The sequence below is a fragment of the Petaurus breviceps genome, unplaced genomic scaffold (assembly GCF_028583685.1).
Source record: "Petaurus breviceps papuanus isolate PSGF00001 unplaced genomic scaffold, PetGlider_PUasm1.0 226, whole genome shotgun sequence".
NCBI lineage: Eukaryota > Metazoa > Chordata > Mammalia > Diprotodontia > Petauridae > Petaurus > Petaurus breviceps.
Genome location: NW_027185890.1, coordinates 9,411,379 through 9,429,213, shown reverse-complemented (window position 1 = coordinate 9,429,213; position 17,835 = coordinate 9,411,379). Strand labels below are relative to the sequence as shown.

The window sequence follows — 17,835 nt, the reverse complement described above, 5'->3', positions numbered from 1 at the left end:
CCATCCAAGAACATCACAACTTCAGAGCTACCTAAAGAGGTCTCACCTAGATCTTCCAATATTCCAGTCCAGAGATCTGAAATTTCCTTGCTTCTTTCTACAAATTCCTTATGCCTCTGAAGCTGAGATGCAACAAAGTATGGATCAGTTCTCTGATGTTTGTACTAATGTTGACCTAACAATTAACAGCAAGAAAACACAGGTGCTCCAACAGCTAGCTCCACACTATCCATATATGTAACCATCAGTTACAGCAAATGGAGACATTCTAAATGCTACGGATAAGTTGACTTACCTTGGTAGTATAATTCCAGTGATGTACACCTTGATAATGAGGTTGACGTGTGCATTGCCAGAGCAAGCTCAGTGTTTGGGAGACTTGGAAGGAAAGTATGGGAGAGAAGAGGTATAGACTGACTAGCAAATTGAAGGTCTACAGAGCTGTGGTGCTGACATCGTTGTATGCCTGTGAAACCTGGATAGTCTACTAGCTAGTGCATCTTCCAAGGAAACTAAATAACTTCCATTTGAATTGATTCTGAAAATCACCTGGTCAGATAAGGTACCAGACACTGAGGTCCTTACTCGAACTAAACTGCTAAGCATTCAAAACTTCAGAGAGTGCAGCTCCGATAGGCTGACCATGTTTGAATGCAAAATGTACAATTGCCAGGAAGACTGTTTTATGGAAAACTCACACAGGGCAAGTGTTCACATGGTGGTCAGAAGAAGCCATACAGGGACACTATCAAGGTCTCTCTTAAGAACTTTGAAATTGACTATGTGAAATGGGAGACACTGGCGCAGAACCGCCTAGCATGATGTGTCCTCTTCAGAGAAGGTGCTGTGCTCTATGAGCAAAGCAGAATTGAAACAGCTCAAAGGAAACGCAGGATGTGCAAATTTGGAGTATTCCCTCCAATTGTTCACAGGGACTATTTGTGCCCAACCTGTGGTAGAGCATTCCGAGCTCCTTTTGGTCGAATCAGCCACAATCAGACACACTGAAACTTGACTCTAGCATAATATGTTATTTTGGTCCTCTGCGAGAACAAAGGACAAAAAAGCCACCAGGGGGTTGGAGAGAGGCTGGTGCCTTCATTAGGTTAGTTGTATTATAACAACTACTGATTTCTTGTCCCAAAGGGCAATTGTCTTATCAATTGTGATAATAACAGTGATGTGATGTTCCCTTTTCCAAAGCAACTTTTTAGCAGCCCTCAAGCTACTTATTTTAAGAGTAAAGTATCCAAATCACCTACTTGATAAAAAAAAGAAATGAAAGGTAAATTTTATACCATCTGAGTATGTGTATGTTATGAGAGATAAGGGAAAGGAAGAAGCATTTATTATGTTCCTAACTATGTGCCAGATACCAAGTTAAGTGCTTTACAAATAAAGTAATAGAATCCATGGACTTCATGGAATTTTGTCAGGTAACACCAGGACTCTGTCCTGGGGCATGGTCACACTTCTCAGAGAAGAATTCAACCCAATTAAAGGAGAGTCTACCACTTTAGGAACCCATTTCATTGTTAATAGTCACTGACAAAAAAAAAAATTCCTGATATTGTTTGAGCCCTCAAAGTTACATCATTACCCACATAGTCAAAAGTAATTTTTAAACAGGGTTTAACTACTCAAAATTCCTTTAGATTTTTAATGTGATGAAATAGTATTGAATTTCTTAACCACTTGGTCAAATATAGTCATCATGAAAGATTATAGCCAGTTGCAGCCCTTGCTTTCACCAGAGATAATCCAGTTGCATGTGGTCTGGTAACATCCCGCCATTCTGAGCTCTCTCTTGGAAAACTCCAGAAAGCTGATGTATTGTCCTCTGTCCAATAATTCCAGTGTCAATTCAGTTTTATAGCACGGCAACAGAATTTGTCCACATAGCAATCCTGATACCCAAGGCTGATTTAGAAGCTTTCTGAGCAAGGTAAGCCTGGGGTTTTTTAAAAGAGTATACAGCAAGAACCATCTTGTTCTGGACTTTACTGAAACTCTGGGACCTATGATAAAAAGAAATAAAAGAGAGGTCTTTTTAATTTGCAAAGAAAAACCTATTTGTTTTCAGAAACCACTGTGGCAAGTCACAATGGGTCAGTTGCTGGGAATTTCATTCCCTAGTTACCATGGTAGATATTAAAGAATAAAAATTATTTACCAAATGAATGATTTAAGTACCAGTAGGGGGTAGATTTCTGTAGTTTCCTCTCAATTTTGCCCATTAGCAAGATATGGTAGAAACCAACCAGTACAGGGTTGGTATGGTAATGGGCCACAAACAGCATGCCAATCCAGGCTTGGAATCCTAGAGTCAAAAGGATCCAAGAAAAGGATGTCTTAGACCCCAGAAATGTATCAGCTCTTTGCTTGACTGATGTGCCAGGGTCTATTTCTGTATAACAATGGGAAATAGAACACTAAGGCAAGGGTAAGTTTGTCAGGGCATACCAATATACCAGGGGTAGCTAGGTGGTATAGTGGATAGAGTGTTGGGCCTGAAGTCAGGAAGACTCAACCTTGTAAGCTCAAATATGGCCTAGGAGATTTACTAGCTGTGTAACCCTGGGAAAGGTCACTTAACTTCACTTGCTTCAGTTTTCGCATCTGTAAAATGAGCTGGAGAAAGAAATGCAAACTATTCTGTTACTTTGCCAAGAAAACTCCAAATGGGGCTGATTTCCATGTACCTGTAGTTCTCCTTTGTTGCCTCCAGATGGATCTCAAGTCTTTGCTTTGACTAGCTACTGGCTGAAACATTTTGAAGTCCTTTCTGATATAGTTTTGTTTTCAAAACTATTCACAGACACATTTTCAAACAATCTACTTCTTTACTAACAATGATTATAACCTTGTAACTAGTTAGCAATATACTTGTTAGCTAAACTTTTAAAAATATATTTTAAGGGGCAGCCAGGTAGCACAGTGAGTAAGAGCACCGGCTCCAGTGTCGGGATGATCTGGAGATCGAATCCCAGGCTCAGACACTTAGCACCCACCCAGAAACACCTAGCTGTGTAACCTTGAACAAGTTACTTAACCCCAATTGCTTAGGGGCGGCCAGGTGGCTCAGCAAGTAAGAGTACCGGCTCCAGTGTCAGGATGACCTGGGGATCAAATCTGGGCTCAGATACTCAGCACCACACCCAGAAATAACTGGCCGTATAACCTCGAGCAAGTTACTTAACCCCGATTGCTTAAAAATATATATATTTTAAATTTATATTTATGTATATATTTAAAATATATTTTATCTTTCATTAAATTACAAGTACAGTTTTGAAAATTTTTAACATTTATTTTTTGAAAATATGAATTCCAAATTTTTTCCTCCCTTTTACCCCTTGAGAAGACAAGAAATATCAATTATATATGTGAAGTCATGCAAAACATATTTCCACATTAACCATGTTGCAAAATAAAATACACATACACAAACAATAAAAATGAAGTGAAAAAAGTTTGCTTCAGTCTGTACTCAAGAGTTCATCAGTTCTCTCTCTGGAGGTGGGTAGCATTTTTCATCATGTGTCCTCTTGGATCATTGTTTTTGATCAGAATAACTTAATCCTTCACAGTTCATCATTGGCATAATATTGCTATTACTGCATTGTTGCAAACTGGGGGCAAAGGACACTTACCCATATCTGCAGCTTCATAACCATTGTACATGATAGTCCTGTCTATGCATACTATTTACCAGGTTCCCAGGATACAACTGACAAATAGTCTGAGCAAACAAGCTCCCAGGACCAGAAACACATTGTAGAAAAACAGAAAATAATTGAAGTTGTGAAATGCTTTCCTGAAAATAGGAGAGTTCAAAAGTGAGTCTTTCATTTTTCATAATTATCTTATATTTATCTTCCATCTGGGGGTCAAATATACAAGAAACCTCACTTTATTCAGTTCAACCAACATTCATTCAACACTGTACCAATTGTTTAATGGGGTTACAGTGACTGAAACAAAACATTGTCCCTGCTCTAAAGATGCCTACATCTTACTTGGAGGGGGAGAGCAGAGAGATACAATATGTCACCAGGGAAGTAAATGCAAAGGAGTTGGAGGAGGGCACTAATAACCAGAGAAGGTGATATGTGACTTATAATAGGACATGACATCTAAATTGAGTCTTGAAAATAAGGATTCTAAGAGGCAGAGGTGTGAGGAGTGAGGACATTCTATGCATGGAGGAACAGCAAGGTACGACAGGGGGAAGTGGAATGCTGAATTTGGCGAAGGGCAGTTTGTCAGGATACACCAACCATATCAGGGGCAAATAGGTGGTGCAGCAGATAGAGCCTGACGTCAGGAAGGGTCATCTTCCTGAGTTCAAATCCAGCTATCCAGCTTTAGATACTTACTTGTTGTATGACCCTGAGCAAGTCACTTATCCCTGTTTACCTCAGTTTCCTCATCTGTAAAATGAGCTGGAGAAGGAAATTGAAAACCACCCTAGTATCTTTGCAAAGAAAACCCTAAATGGGATCAAAAAGAGTTGGACATGACTAGAACAACTGAATAACTATGACAGACATAAGAAGAAGTCTGAAAGAGAATAGTGTGAAATAAAACCAGAAAGCAAGGTGAAACCAGATTGTGAAGGGCTTTAATTTCTAGGCTGAGAAATTGGCATTATATCCTATATGGAAAAAGGGCAGGGAGGGTTTTGAGCAAGGGAGTGGCATGTTGGATGGAGCACTGGATATGGAGTCAGGAAGATCTGATTTCAAATTCCCCTCAGACACTTAATAGTTATATGACCCTCATCTGTAAAATGGGAGTAATACTAGCACCAACTTCCCAAGGATGTTGTGAGGATAAAATGATATTATATAAGAAAAGTGCTTTGAAAACCACAAAATGCCAAATAAATGAAGATGAAGGAGGAAGAAAAGGAAGAGGAAGAGGAGAAGAAAGAGAAGGGCAAAAAGAAGGAAGAGGAGGAGGGTGGCAAACTGGAAAACTCACTGGGCACACTAGAAAGGTCACTGGTTTTGGAGCCAGAGGACTTGGGTTCAAATCTTGCTTCCTTCTTCACTGTCTGTATTATTTTGGCCATCAAGATCAATCAATTTGCAAACTTATTAAGTGATGACTATGTTCCAGGCTCTATACTAAGCACTGAAGATACAAAGAAAAAGCAAAAACAAATCCTTCCCCCCAAAAGCTAACATTCTAATACCGTGTTTCCCCGATAATAAGACCTATCCCGAAAATAAGCCCTCCCCCGAAAATAAGCCCTATTGAGATTGCTACTGTAGTGAAGGTGATCCCCTGCGCTACACACTACATTACGGTACCCTCTGTATGCACCGTCCCCACCCCCTCCCCGATGAAATGCACGCTGTGCTCTGAGCTGCATCCAATCAGAGCTGCAGCAGTGAGCGCGTCATCCTGTTCTTCCCCAGTGATTTGCTTATTGAATAAAGGTACATTTTTTTTGTTCACATTTACCTGTTTATTAAAATTGCTGTCAATGTTCATTAAAATAAGCCCTCCCCTGAAAATAAGCCCTCTGGTGTTTTTCTGTCCAAAGAAATTAATAAGACAGTGTCTTATTATCGGGGAAACACGGGTAGGGGAGACAACATTTACATAAATACACACATACTGAATATATGGAGAATATAGATAGAAAATACCTTAAATGAGAATGTAAATTCCTTATGAATAGGAATAGTCCCACCCTCTCACTTAACTTAAATATCTCTTTGTCTACTAGTTTCTTTCCTACTGCCTGAAAGCATGCCCATGTCTCCTTAATCTTCAAAAACTCTTACTTGTTCCATCCATTCCTATTAGTTATTGCCCTATATCTCTTCTCACTTTGTAGCTAACTTCTAAGGCTATCTGCAATAGGCATCTCCATTTCCTTTCCTCTCACTTTCTTTTTTAATTCTAAGTCTGACTTCTGACTTCATCATTCAACCAAAACTGTCCTCTTTACCAGTCATCTCCTAATTGCCAAATCTATTGGCCTTTCTTCCATCCTTCCTGACTTCTCTGTAGTCTTTGACTCTGCCAATAATACTCTTTCCATTGATACCCTCTTCTTTATAGGTTTCATAACACTACTTTATCTTCCTACCTGTCTGCTCCTTTTGTTTTCTTTTCTGGATCTTCATCTTGGTCATGCCTGCTAAACTTGTATGTCTCCCAGGGCTCTGAACTGGGCCTTTTTCTCTTTTCCTTTTATAGGATTTTACCTGGTCATTTCATCAGTTTTCCATGGTTTCAATTATCATCTTTATGATGATGATTCTCAGATCTACTTATCTAGACCTACTCTGTCTCCTAAAATCCAGATTCATATGTCCAACAGCCTCTTGGATATCTCAAATCAGATGTCTCATAGAAATCTTAAACCCAACACATCTAAATCTGAACTTAATATTTTCCCCCTGCCACTAACTCTAGGGGGTAGACTTCTTCAGGTCCCAAGTAAAATCCCATCTTCTATGATAAACTTTTCCTGACATCAATTAATTCTTGTTGTTACTGTTCAGTTATTCAGTCATGACCAACTCTTTGGGACCTTGTGGACCATACTGTCCATGGTTTATTATTTTTCAAAGATACTTAATTCTAGTACCTTCCCTCTACTGATTGTTTCCAACTTATCCTATATGTATCTTGTTTGTACACTTTTGTTTTCATTTTGTCTTTCCCATTAGTTTATTTTTGCCTTTCTTCGTATCCCCAGGTCTTAGCCCAGTACACATAGTAGGTGCTTAGCAAATGTTTTGAGATTTAAAACAAATATATTGTCTTCCTGGCATTGGAAGCTCGTTGTGAGTAGAAGATATTTCATCCTTTGTACTTGTATCCCTAGTACTTGGTACAATGCTTGATACATAGTAGGTTCATGCTAGGTTCAGCTGAATGAGGCTACTAATTATTTCCTGATTCCAGGGTGTTATAGTGGCCATCCTCCATGCTTGTAATGCACCTTTTCCCCTCATTTCTTCCTGTTGTAATCCTTCTTTTCAAGCACCACTACTTCCATAAAGCATTTCCTCCAGCTGAAAGTGACTGGCCTTCATATTTTCCTAGACTGACATGTCTAGATCTTCCTTTGCCCTTATCACAGTATTCCTTGTATAATACTTTGTACAAATAAATTTTTATCTCCTATATCATATTGTATGCTCCCCAAGGGCATGGATTATGTTACTTCTTATCTTTTTATCCTTAATGACCATTAAGGTACCTTTATTGTGGTAGGTAGTTAATGATAAACATTTGTCAAACTCCACTGTTGAATACGAACCCTTTATGCTGTGTTTCCTCATAGCTTCTTATATTTGTTCTCTTAAAATTAAAACTCATTTAGATCTATTCTAGATTGTATGACAGTTATCTTATGAAAAATATTTATTCATATTACTGAAAAAAATCCCACAACAATAGAGATGGTCTGACTCAAAGAAAGGAAAAAAGGTGTCATGGTTTTAAAAAGCAGTCTGCTGTTTAGTGGGTCAGATTCTCAGTTGTGCTATATAGAAGACCTTCAAGGTCTTGGTGGCCTATTCTCCCTTGAGTCCTCTTTGGACTTAACAAGGGTTGTGGAGAGAAAAATGCACTAAATCTAAAAATGAAAACAACAACATCTTAAAAAGAGGCAATCAGGAAAAATCATAGTAAACCATTTTATCATACTAAACCATACATAATAGAATATCTAATGGATCAAGCACCTGGGCCTGGAAGTTAGAAGACCCAAGTTTGAGTTTGATCTGACACTAACTAGCTGTGTGATGCTGAGGAATTCACTTAACTTCTCAGTTTCTTCTACTGTTAAATAGAGATAATAATAGCATCTACCTTGTAGGGTTATTGTTAGGATCCAGTGAAATAATATTTATAAAGTACTTAGCACAGTGCCTGGCACATAGGTGCCGTATAAATCCTAGCTATATTGATGATGATGATGAAGTTTTAGGGAAAAAATAGTTCCATGGTTGATTACAACAAATCCTATATACCTCACCCACTAAAATCAGCTAAGGGAAAATGACTTGGAGAATTGCCTGATTCTCTTGTCATCCTTTAATAATTGAGTTAGAACCAAGAACATTGTCCAACATGCTGAGGTTGAAGTTATAAAGATAGGGAAGTACTTCAAAATAATTTAAAAATAAAATCACTCATGTCAATGTATTAAGAAGAAACCTCAGTAGGGGCAGCCAGGTAGCACAGCGAGTAACAGCACCGGCCCCAGTGTTGGGATGACCTGGGGAATTGAATCCGGGCTCAGACACTTAGCATCCACCCAGAAACACCTGGCCGTGTAACCTTGAGCAAGTTACTTAACCCCAATTGCTTAGGGGTGGCCAGGTGGCTAAGCGAGTATAAGCACCAGCCCCAGTGTCGAGATGACCTGGGGATTGAATCCGGGCTCAGATACTTAGCACCACACAAAGAAATAACTGGCTGTGTAACCTTGAGCAAGTTACTTAAACCCAATTGCTTAAAAAAAAAAAAAAGAAACCTCAGTAACTTTCATTTCAATGCCCAAACCTTTCAGCATTTCCAGTCCTTGGTTGTGGATTACTGGCAAAACCAAACCATACATGATCATCACACCAAACAGACACTGGACCACATGAATGATGAGATAACCTGAAGGCCAAAATGAAAAAACAATAAATCAAATTAAACATTTATTAAGTATTTATTAGATGGGAGGTACCATGCTTGAGAATATTAATCAATCAATAAAACGTTGATTAAGTCCTTACGATGGCACTGTTCTAAGTGTGAGAAATTTTTAAAAAGAAGCCATAGTCAGGGGCGGCCAGGTGGCTCAGCAAGTAAGAGCACCGGTTCCAGTGTTGGGACGACCTGGAGATCGAATCCCGGGCTCAGACACTCAGCACCACACCCAGAAATAACTGGCCGTGTAACCTTGAGCAAGTTACTTAACCCCAATTGCTTAAAAAAAAAAAAAAAAGGCCATAGTCCCTGCCCTCAAGGAGCTTACAGTACAATGGATGTAAAAACAAGATAAGAAGTAGAATCAAGGACACAACTAAAAGAATTAGCCTTTTCAAGAATGAGAGTAATCTCTTCTACTGAAATAAGAAGAAAAGAGAAGATGAGTGAAGTCATAGAAGTTTTGAGTGGAAATGAGGGAGTTCACATCAGAAGACCTCAATCTCTTCAGGAGTTAGTATCATCTTTTGAGAGTATAAAGAAGGTTGAGGAGAGTGGAGGAGTTTTGGAACAATTACTGTAGGGAAGGCAATAGAGAAAGGGTCAGTCATAGATAAATAACCTGCTTGTCATGTTTCAAGGAGGGCCTAGCTGAGAAGGGTTAGCATGTATTCATAGTGGGCTCAATCAGTACAGTTTGATTAATTTGGGGGGGGGGAGGAAGGGAGTAATGCTCTATGTCCTAGAAACAGGGGGAAAGAAGATGGATGGTATGAATTATACCAAGGGTTTAATATAAATAGGGTAAGAACAGTAGCAGAGGGTTCTAGGGTTGCAGCAAGTGAATAACTAAAATGGTTGATCATGGAGTCAGTGCTAAGAGAGGGAGTCAAGTGGAGTAGCACTGGGGGTAATGGACTGGAAAGAAAAAGAAGAACTCAAAGGACCAGAAGCTGTGATGAAGGCAAAGAGCAATTTCAATAGGCAGTAAGAAATGAGAGAGGTAGAAGGACAAGCTCAGAATCGAATTCCAGAGCTCAAAACCTTCATAGTAGAGCAATCCCATTCATCAAAGGTGTTGCTGATCCAACCCTTTGCGTAAAGCATAGTGAAGATAGGCATCATAAGAACTGAGAAGGCTGAGGAACTGTGAGGCCAGAATGGCACAAGGGTCTCTTCAAATCTCTGAGGATGACGGTAGCAGACAGCATTGAAAGGAAACGGGATAAAAACTCATTAAGGAAGGCAGGATAGTGGCCTGGACTTTTAGCAATCCATGATTGATGTACAGACAAAGTGATATAATGATGATATGAACCTTGAGGGGGGGAAGAGACTGAGTGATGATGGCAGATGATGTCTAGAAGAGGCAATGATGAGTCACAGTGAAAGGGAAAATGAATAGCAGAATTTTTAGGCATGGGATGCCCTCAAAGGAAAAGACAGTTTTTAGTTAATTCAAGGAGAGAATGTAAAAAGAAAAGTTATATGATGTGGAAGTATTTATTTACAACATGAATTCCAAAGAACGTGGGAGAGAATGTAAGCAGCAATGGGGAGAGGGATGGATAGTACCTGGGAAGGAATCGGACTGAGATAGAGATAGAAGCTGTGAGAAAAGGTTCTGTGCCTACAGTGAGAGCTTTGAATAACAAGATTTAGGGAAGCAGGAGGTTAGGGAATTTTGAGAGGCATATTATTGTTAAGGGAGTTGAGGATTGAGTGGAATAAGTAGAATTGAGTAATGTAGGACTAATTGTTAATCTCATTAACCTTGCTTTCAATTAGAAACAAAGCAATTTCTCATTAATATATAAGGGTAGAGAACTTACCCCACATAAATATGTGCTATTTGCCAACCTGAATGTCTTGCTATGGCCACCTGAAACAAAAGACGTAAACAAAAACAAAACAAAAGAACAAACAAAAACAAAGCCATGTAAGTTTGTTATGGTAACAATATTGCAAGTTATTACAATCTAGATAACAAAAGTTTCAGCAAATGTATACAAAAAGGACTTCTCTTTGAAGCAAATTATATATGAAAAAAAAGTTTTTTAAAGTTCCCTATGGGTTAAGGAACTGTGCTTATTTTCAGTATTATTAGGCATTTGGCAATTCTGATTATGAGTAAGGAGATTTGTTTTAAAAATGAGCCCATGAGAAATGTGCCATCTTGGAATCAGAATATATTTATTCAGCTGCTAGTTATGTGTGACCCTGGGCAAATCACTTAGCCTCAAATTCCCCATCTGTAAAATGGAGATGATTCTTTACCTATCTACCTCACAAGGTTGTAAGGAGGGTAAATGAGAATGTATTTTAAGAATTACATAGGCAGGGGCGGCCAGGTAGCACAGCAAGTAAGAGCACTGGCTCCAGTGTTGAAAAGACCTGGAGATCGAATCCTGGGCTCAGACACTTAGCACCCACCCAGAAACACCTGGCCGTGTAACCTTGAGCAGTTACTTAACCCCAATTGCTTAGGGGCGGCCAGGTGGCTCAGTGAGTAAGAGCACCGGCTCCAGTGTCGGGATGACCTGGATCAAATCCAGGCTCAGATACTCAGCACCACACCCAGAAATAACTGGCCGTGTAACCTTGAGCAAGTTACTTAACCCCTATTGCTTTAAAAAAAAAAAAAAAAAAGAATTACATAGGGGTAGCTAGGTGGCGCAGTGAGTAGAGTGCCGGCCCTGGAGCCAGGAGGACCTGAGTTCAGATCCGGCCTCAGACACTTAACACACACACACACACACACACACACACACACACACACACAAATAGCTGTGTGACCTTGGGCAAGTTACTTAATCCCAATTGCCCTCCAAAAAGAAAAAAAAAAAAGAATTACATAAAAATAAGATATTAGAAATAGTATGTTCTAAATTCAGGTAATTGGATAATTCTGGCAAGAAAACCTACCCTTTGAATATCTTTACAGATTGTTTACATAGAAATGATATTGTGGTCTTGATGATATTTTCATTACCTGAAAATGTTTATTAAAATTATCTCGGTTATCTATTTTCCTTTCATTTTAAAGAGCTGATCTTATTATTGATAGAGAATCACTAAATATACGAAGTGCCATAGTTCTGAACATATAGTTAGTACTAAGTAAATACTCATTAAATTGAATGAAACACTAAAAGGAAATATGTCTCTGTCCATATGGAATGGTCTTCATGGTACTTTCTAAAAAAAAACCTGAACAGCCCTCTTAAAACTTCCATCTCAATATAAAAAAAATGAATGGGTTAATGTGGATTAAGTTCATATAAAGTTTAGCTTATATGTGTGTATATCTAAATTATTTTGATCTTTATTATTTCTTCCTTTAATTGGAATGGCTTTTTTGCTACCTCCACCAAATCCTTACCCCTCCTCCTATGCTTATCAGATGTCCCCTTCTCCTTAACTAGATGACATCTCTGAAGGCAATCCCATAGTACTTGGTATCTGTCTCATGGCACCATTTTCTGTCTTGCATGAGTTACTGGCATCCTTCTATCTGCCCTACTAGACTATGAGCTCTTTGAAGGCAGAAATCTTGTCTTATTCCTCTATGGCCCCCTAAAATGTTTAGCATATAGTAGGTACTCAGTAAATATTTGTTGAATGGATGAATGAATATAAGAAGATAAAGAATAACTTTACCTTTAGTGCTCAGAGAATAGCAACAACATGGCCTCCCTTCCCTCTGATACTCTTCCAGATTTTCAGAGATCTAAATGCTCACCAACCTAACTCTGAACAGTAATATAATAGCATATTCCTGACCCCACCCATCCTCTTGCAAAATTGTTTTTTTTTTTCTATCACACTAATGAAAATGCTATCTTGAAGATCACCAATGATCAAATACAATAGACTTTTTTAATCTTAATTCTCCTATATTCCTCTCAGTAGCATTTTACACTGTCTTCTCATTTTTGCATTACATCTATTTGGTTCTGCTCCCTACCTTTCTTTCTCTTTCCTGGCCTCTCCTCCTTGTGGATATTATTCAAGACTCTAAACTTGACCCTCTGATTTTCTCTTCATATAGCCTATGGTTGAGCTCCTCCAATATCAGGACTTAGAGATCATATAGTGTGCATTGGAGGAAAAAGCTGGATTAGAGGTCAGTAGACTTGAATTCACATACTAACGCTGCCTCTTTCTGGACACATGATTTGGGGAAGTCATTTAACTTTAATGCATCTTAGTATCCTCATTTCTTGAATGGGGATATAAATATTTGCTTTATTTATCTCACACATTTGTTGTGAAGAAGGCAATTTATAAAGTGCTATAGAAATGTGATCTATTATAGCTTCATTTACGTGTCCAGTCTAAACCTCATACTTGATTATTCAATATGTAAATTTCTAGGTCTAACCCTCTCTTGTCTTACTGTGGAGCCAAGTTCTTTAGAAACAATGGTCTTAGAGAACCCCTTCTCTTTCTACATCTGGGTACCTTCTCCCTCACCTCCCTTTTTGCTTCCTTTTGCATATTGTCTTCCTCCATTAGATTGTAAGCTTCTTGAGGGAAGGGACCATTTTTTGCCTTTTTTCGTATCCTCAGTGCTTAGAATAATGTCTGGCATATAGTAGGTGCTTAATAAATATTTATTAACTAACATCAAACTTTCAAGTGTTTCAGTATTATCTTGGTTGTTTATGTTTATGGATCTAGGGATTTGTAGAGTAGCTAGAAAATATGATATAGCAGGTTGACTGGACCCATGTGCTTTGGTCCTTCCTTCAAGCCTGGATACTGATTAGACTTGGACTCAATAATTTATTCAAATAAAGAATGGAAATAAGTAACTACTAGGAACTTACCACACTATTGGAAGAGGAAGGATTGTGAAATTTCAAAGAAATAAACCTTTTCTCACCTACCCACAGCCTTTTTATATGTTTTCTAGATGAAAGTAGAAAATTATTATTAAATACAATTAGAGGGAGTGGCCAGGTGGCTCAGTGAGTAAGAGCACCGGCTCCAGTGTCGGGATGACCTGGATCAAATCCGGGTTCAGATACTCAGCACCACACCCAGAAATAACTGGCCGTGTAACCTTGAGCAAGTTTCTTAACCCCAATTGCTTTAAAAAAAATAAATAAATACAATTAGAAATATGATCTACTTTGACAAGAAAAAACAAGCAAAGGTAGAGAATGAAGAATAAATGATCACAGTAGTTGGTGTTTTTGGAGATTATATTATATGATAGAAAGAGTACTAGATTGTGAGGCTTAGGAAAGTCAGTTAACTTTCTTGAGCCTCTGTTCCCCCCAACCTACAAGAATAATAATAATGGTGATGATGATGATAATAATAATAATATAACTAGCATTTAAATAGCATTTTAAGGCTTGCAAAGCATTTTACAAATATAATTTCATTAGATCCTCAAAACAACCCTTGGAGCTAGGTGCTATAGTTATCCCTATTTTACAAATGAGGAAACTGAGGCATAGAAAGGTTAAGTCACTTAACCAGGGCAATAATTAGGCAGCTCAGTGGCATAGTAAATAGGGTGCCTGACCTGTAATGGGGAGGACCCAAGTTGAAACTGCATCTCAGAGGCTTAGCTAAGTCTTTCAAAACTGATCATCTTTATAATATTGTTCTGTGAACAGTGTTCTCCTGGTTCTGCTAAGTTCACCTTGCAGTGAGTTCATATAATCTTCCCAGGTTTTTCTGAAAACATCCTGCTCATCATTTTTTATAACACAATAGTATTCCATCACAACATGTGCCACAACTTGTTCAATCATTCTCCAATTGATGGACATTCTTTTGATTTCCAAATCTTTGCCATCACAAAAGGATCCACTATAAATATTTTATACAAATAGGTCCTTTTCCATTTTCTTTGATCTCTTTGGGATTTGGGAGGACCTAGTTGTGGTATTGCTGGGTCAAAGGTTATGCACAGTTTTGTAGCCCTTTGGGCATAGATCTGAATTGTTCTCTAGAATGATTGGTCTAGTTCACAACTCCATCAAGAATGTATTAGTGTTCCAATTTTTCCATCCCCTCTAACATTCTTCACACTCCTTTTCTGTCACGTTAGTCAATCTCATAGGTGTTAGGTGGTATATCAGAATTGTTTTAATTTTCATTTTTCTAATCAGTAAGTGATTTAGAGCATTTTTTCATGTAAATATTGATAGTTGATTTCTTCTTCTGAAAACTGCCTGTTCATACTCTTTTGACCATTTATCAACTGGGGAATGGCTCTTATTTTTATAAATTTGGTTCAGTTCCCTATGTATTTGGGAAATGAGGCCTTTATCGGAGAATCTTGCTGTAAAATCACCTCCCTCCAGTTTCCTGTTTTTCTTCTAATTTTGGCTGCATTCGTTTCCTTTGTGCAAAAACCTTTTACTTTCATGTAATCAAAGTTATCCATTTTGTTTCCTTTGATTCCCTCTATCTCTTTTTCAGTCATAAACTTCCCTTATCCATACATTTGTTCATGCTCCCCTAATTTACTTATATCACCCTTAGATTTATTCATTTTCACCTTAACTTGGGACATATCTGAGATGTTTGTCTATGTGTAATTTCTGCTAAACTGCTTTCTAATTTTCCCAGCAATTTTTGTCCAATGATGAGTTCTTGCTTATAAAGCTTGGATCTTTGGGTTTATCAAACTCTAAATTACTATGACTGTCTACTACCTTGTATTGTGTACCTAATCTATTCCACTGAACCCTAACCTACCACTCTCATCTTAACCAATATGAGATTGTTTTGATGATTACTACTTTCAAATATAGTTTGAAATCTGGTACTACTACTCGGCCTTTCTTCACTTTTTTTTCACTGATTTCTTTGACATTCTTCACCTCCCACAAGTACTTCAAATTCAACATGTCCAAAACAGATCTCCTGCTCTTTTTCTCCTTGCTTCACAGATTCCTCTTTTATTCTTTCATTATCATTAAAACTCTGAGCAAATACTGCTCTAACTAATCGGCGATTACTTTTACATTTAGTTGATATTTCCCTTTGATGTGTCTAGATTTTATTTCTTTCTACCTGAATGGGTTTATGAATGTCGTGGCTTAGAATGTAAAAGAGAGGGACAACTAGGTGGTGCAGTGAGTAGAGTGCTGGCCCTGGAGTCAGGAGGACCTGAGTTTGAATCTGACCTCAGATACTTAACACACACAAACAAAAAACCTAGCCGTGTGACCTTGGGCAAGTTACTTAAACCCAATTGTCCTCCAAAAATAAAAAAAAAAAAGAATGTAAAAGGGAGTGAGTTAACAGTGTTTGTTAACTTTGTTGGAGCACAGGACTGGGTGGCACATCGTCTCATTCAGTATTCTTACCTGTAGCAGGCTAAAATGTGAAATAAATACAAGTGAGGGATGCAGAAAAAATGGTCAACATCCAGACACCTGTAATAACAACAAAAAAGACACCTTAGTGTTCTCTCCATACAACACAACACTCACTTCAAATACTCAGACAGCTCCTTAAAACTTGATTCTTTGTATTCCATACCACACTTCTCTGTACCACATGTATGAGAAAGACTTGGAAAGAATCTATTTTGATTCTTATGACATGAGTTATTATTTTTCAGGTAGTAAGTAAATTTTATTGCTGAAGCCTTTTGAGGTATCCCCATCTATATTCTCTCTCTATCCATAGTTATTTTATGGTCTTTCCTTCTCTCCTAACATTTTCATTCTAAAATAAAAAAAGAGGAAAAAATAGTTTGATTTTGATTTATGGGCATTCTTTTGGCAACATTCATGAATGTTTAAGATTCTTATCTTATTTATTAAAGAAGAACAACTGTCCCAACATTTCATAGCCAACATGGCATTGTTGGAGCACTGGACAGTGGACAACACTGGACCACCGGACAACAGAGGGCCTGAGTTCACATCCTAAATCTCCTTTTATGAGCCCTGTGAAAATGAATGATCCACTGAGCTTCTCTGGACCTCAGTTTCCCCATCTATCAATTGGAGGCTGGACTAGATGATCTCTGAGGCCTCTATCAATTCCAAAACATATGATTGACTTGATTATCTTTGCTGTTCTAACATTTTATGAGTTTATAACTAGAACTGATAACTCATTACATTTTCTTTTGGTTGGGGAAGGGAAGAAGTCTTCATTGCTTAAAGTGAAAGATTAAGTTAAATTAAGTTGCATCAGTGAATTGAGATAGAGAAAGAAAATAAAAGTAAGGTGATTAAATACTGTTTTTATTTTTAGAATTTCTTTTTCCTACAAATTTCAGTCTGAGGAGTTATATACCTTTGTCACAGGCACTTCTGTAGCTAAAGTTTATTCAATCCCACAAGACTGGAAATAGATAGCCTTGGATTCTTGATCAAGCAAAATAAATAGACAAGGAAGGAGAAGGATGGAGAAAAGGGGATGTGCTGATAAATGGTTAACAACTGAGATCACTGGGGGCAAAAAACTTCATAGTTTAATTTGTATTAATAATGCTTTCTTAAGTCTCAACAGTCAATAAAACAAGCTCTGATTTGCAGCCATTGCCAATTTCTGAGGTGTAAATGCTAACACTGAAAATTTATCAATGGATCTCCCAAGCAGGTTAGAGCTGGCTTCAGCACGCTCCTGGGTGAAAAACAGGTGACCAAGAGCAGAAGAGTAAGTAAATAACTAGCTCTCGTCTCTTCCCATCTCACTTGATGTCTGAGAACCCAAGTGTGTTTTGTTTAAAACTCCTCATAGGACAGCTATTTTAATGCAGAAAAATGTGGAGTAATCAAAATTTCTTGATCATACTTACCTTGGTGTAGTGGAAAGAATGGGAGTCTGAAAGCCTGTGTTCTAGCCCTGCTTCTGTTACAAACTTGCTGTGTGGCCTTGGGGCAGTTTGCCTCACCTTTCTAGGCCCTTCAGTGAAATAAAGGAACTGGAATAGATCAGAGGTTCTCCACTTGGGATCAAGGGAATCCATGGATAGATTTCAGAGAGCCCATGAATTCAGATGGGAAAAGTTATATCCTTAATTTCTCTAACCTCTAAATAAAACAGAACATTTTCTTTAATTATTTAAAGACATGATTCTTAGAGGGGGTCTATAAGCTTTATCAATTCGCCAAAGGGGTCCATGGTTAAAAGAAAAGGTTAAGAACCTTAGATGTTAAGGTTAAGCCACCTTCA

The 17,835-nt window shown here is 38.0% G+C and overlaps 1 pseudogene; it reads right to left on the bottom strand.

Annotated features, from left to right (window-relative positions):
- LOC138166822 (uncharacterized) overlaps positions 1-17,835 on the bottom strand; it is an 83,833-nt pseudogene that overhangs the window by 24,715 nt on the left and 41,283 nt on the right.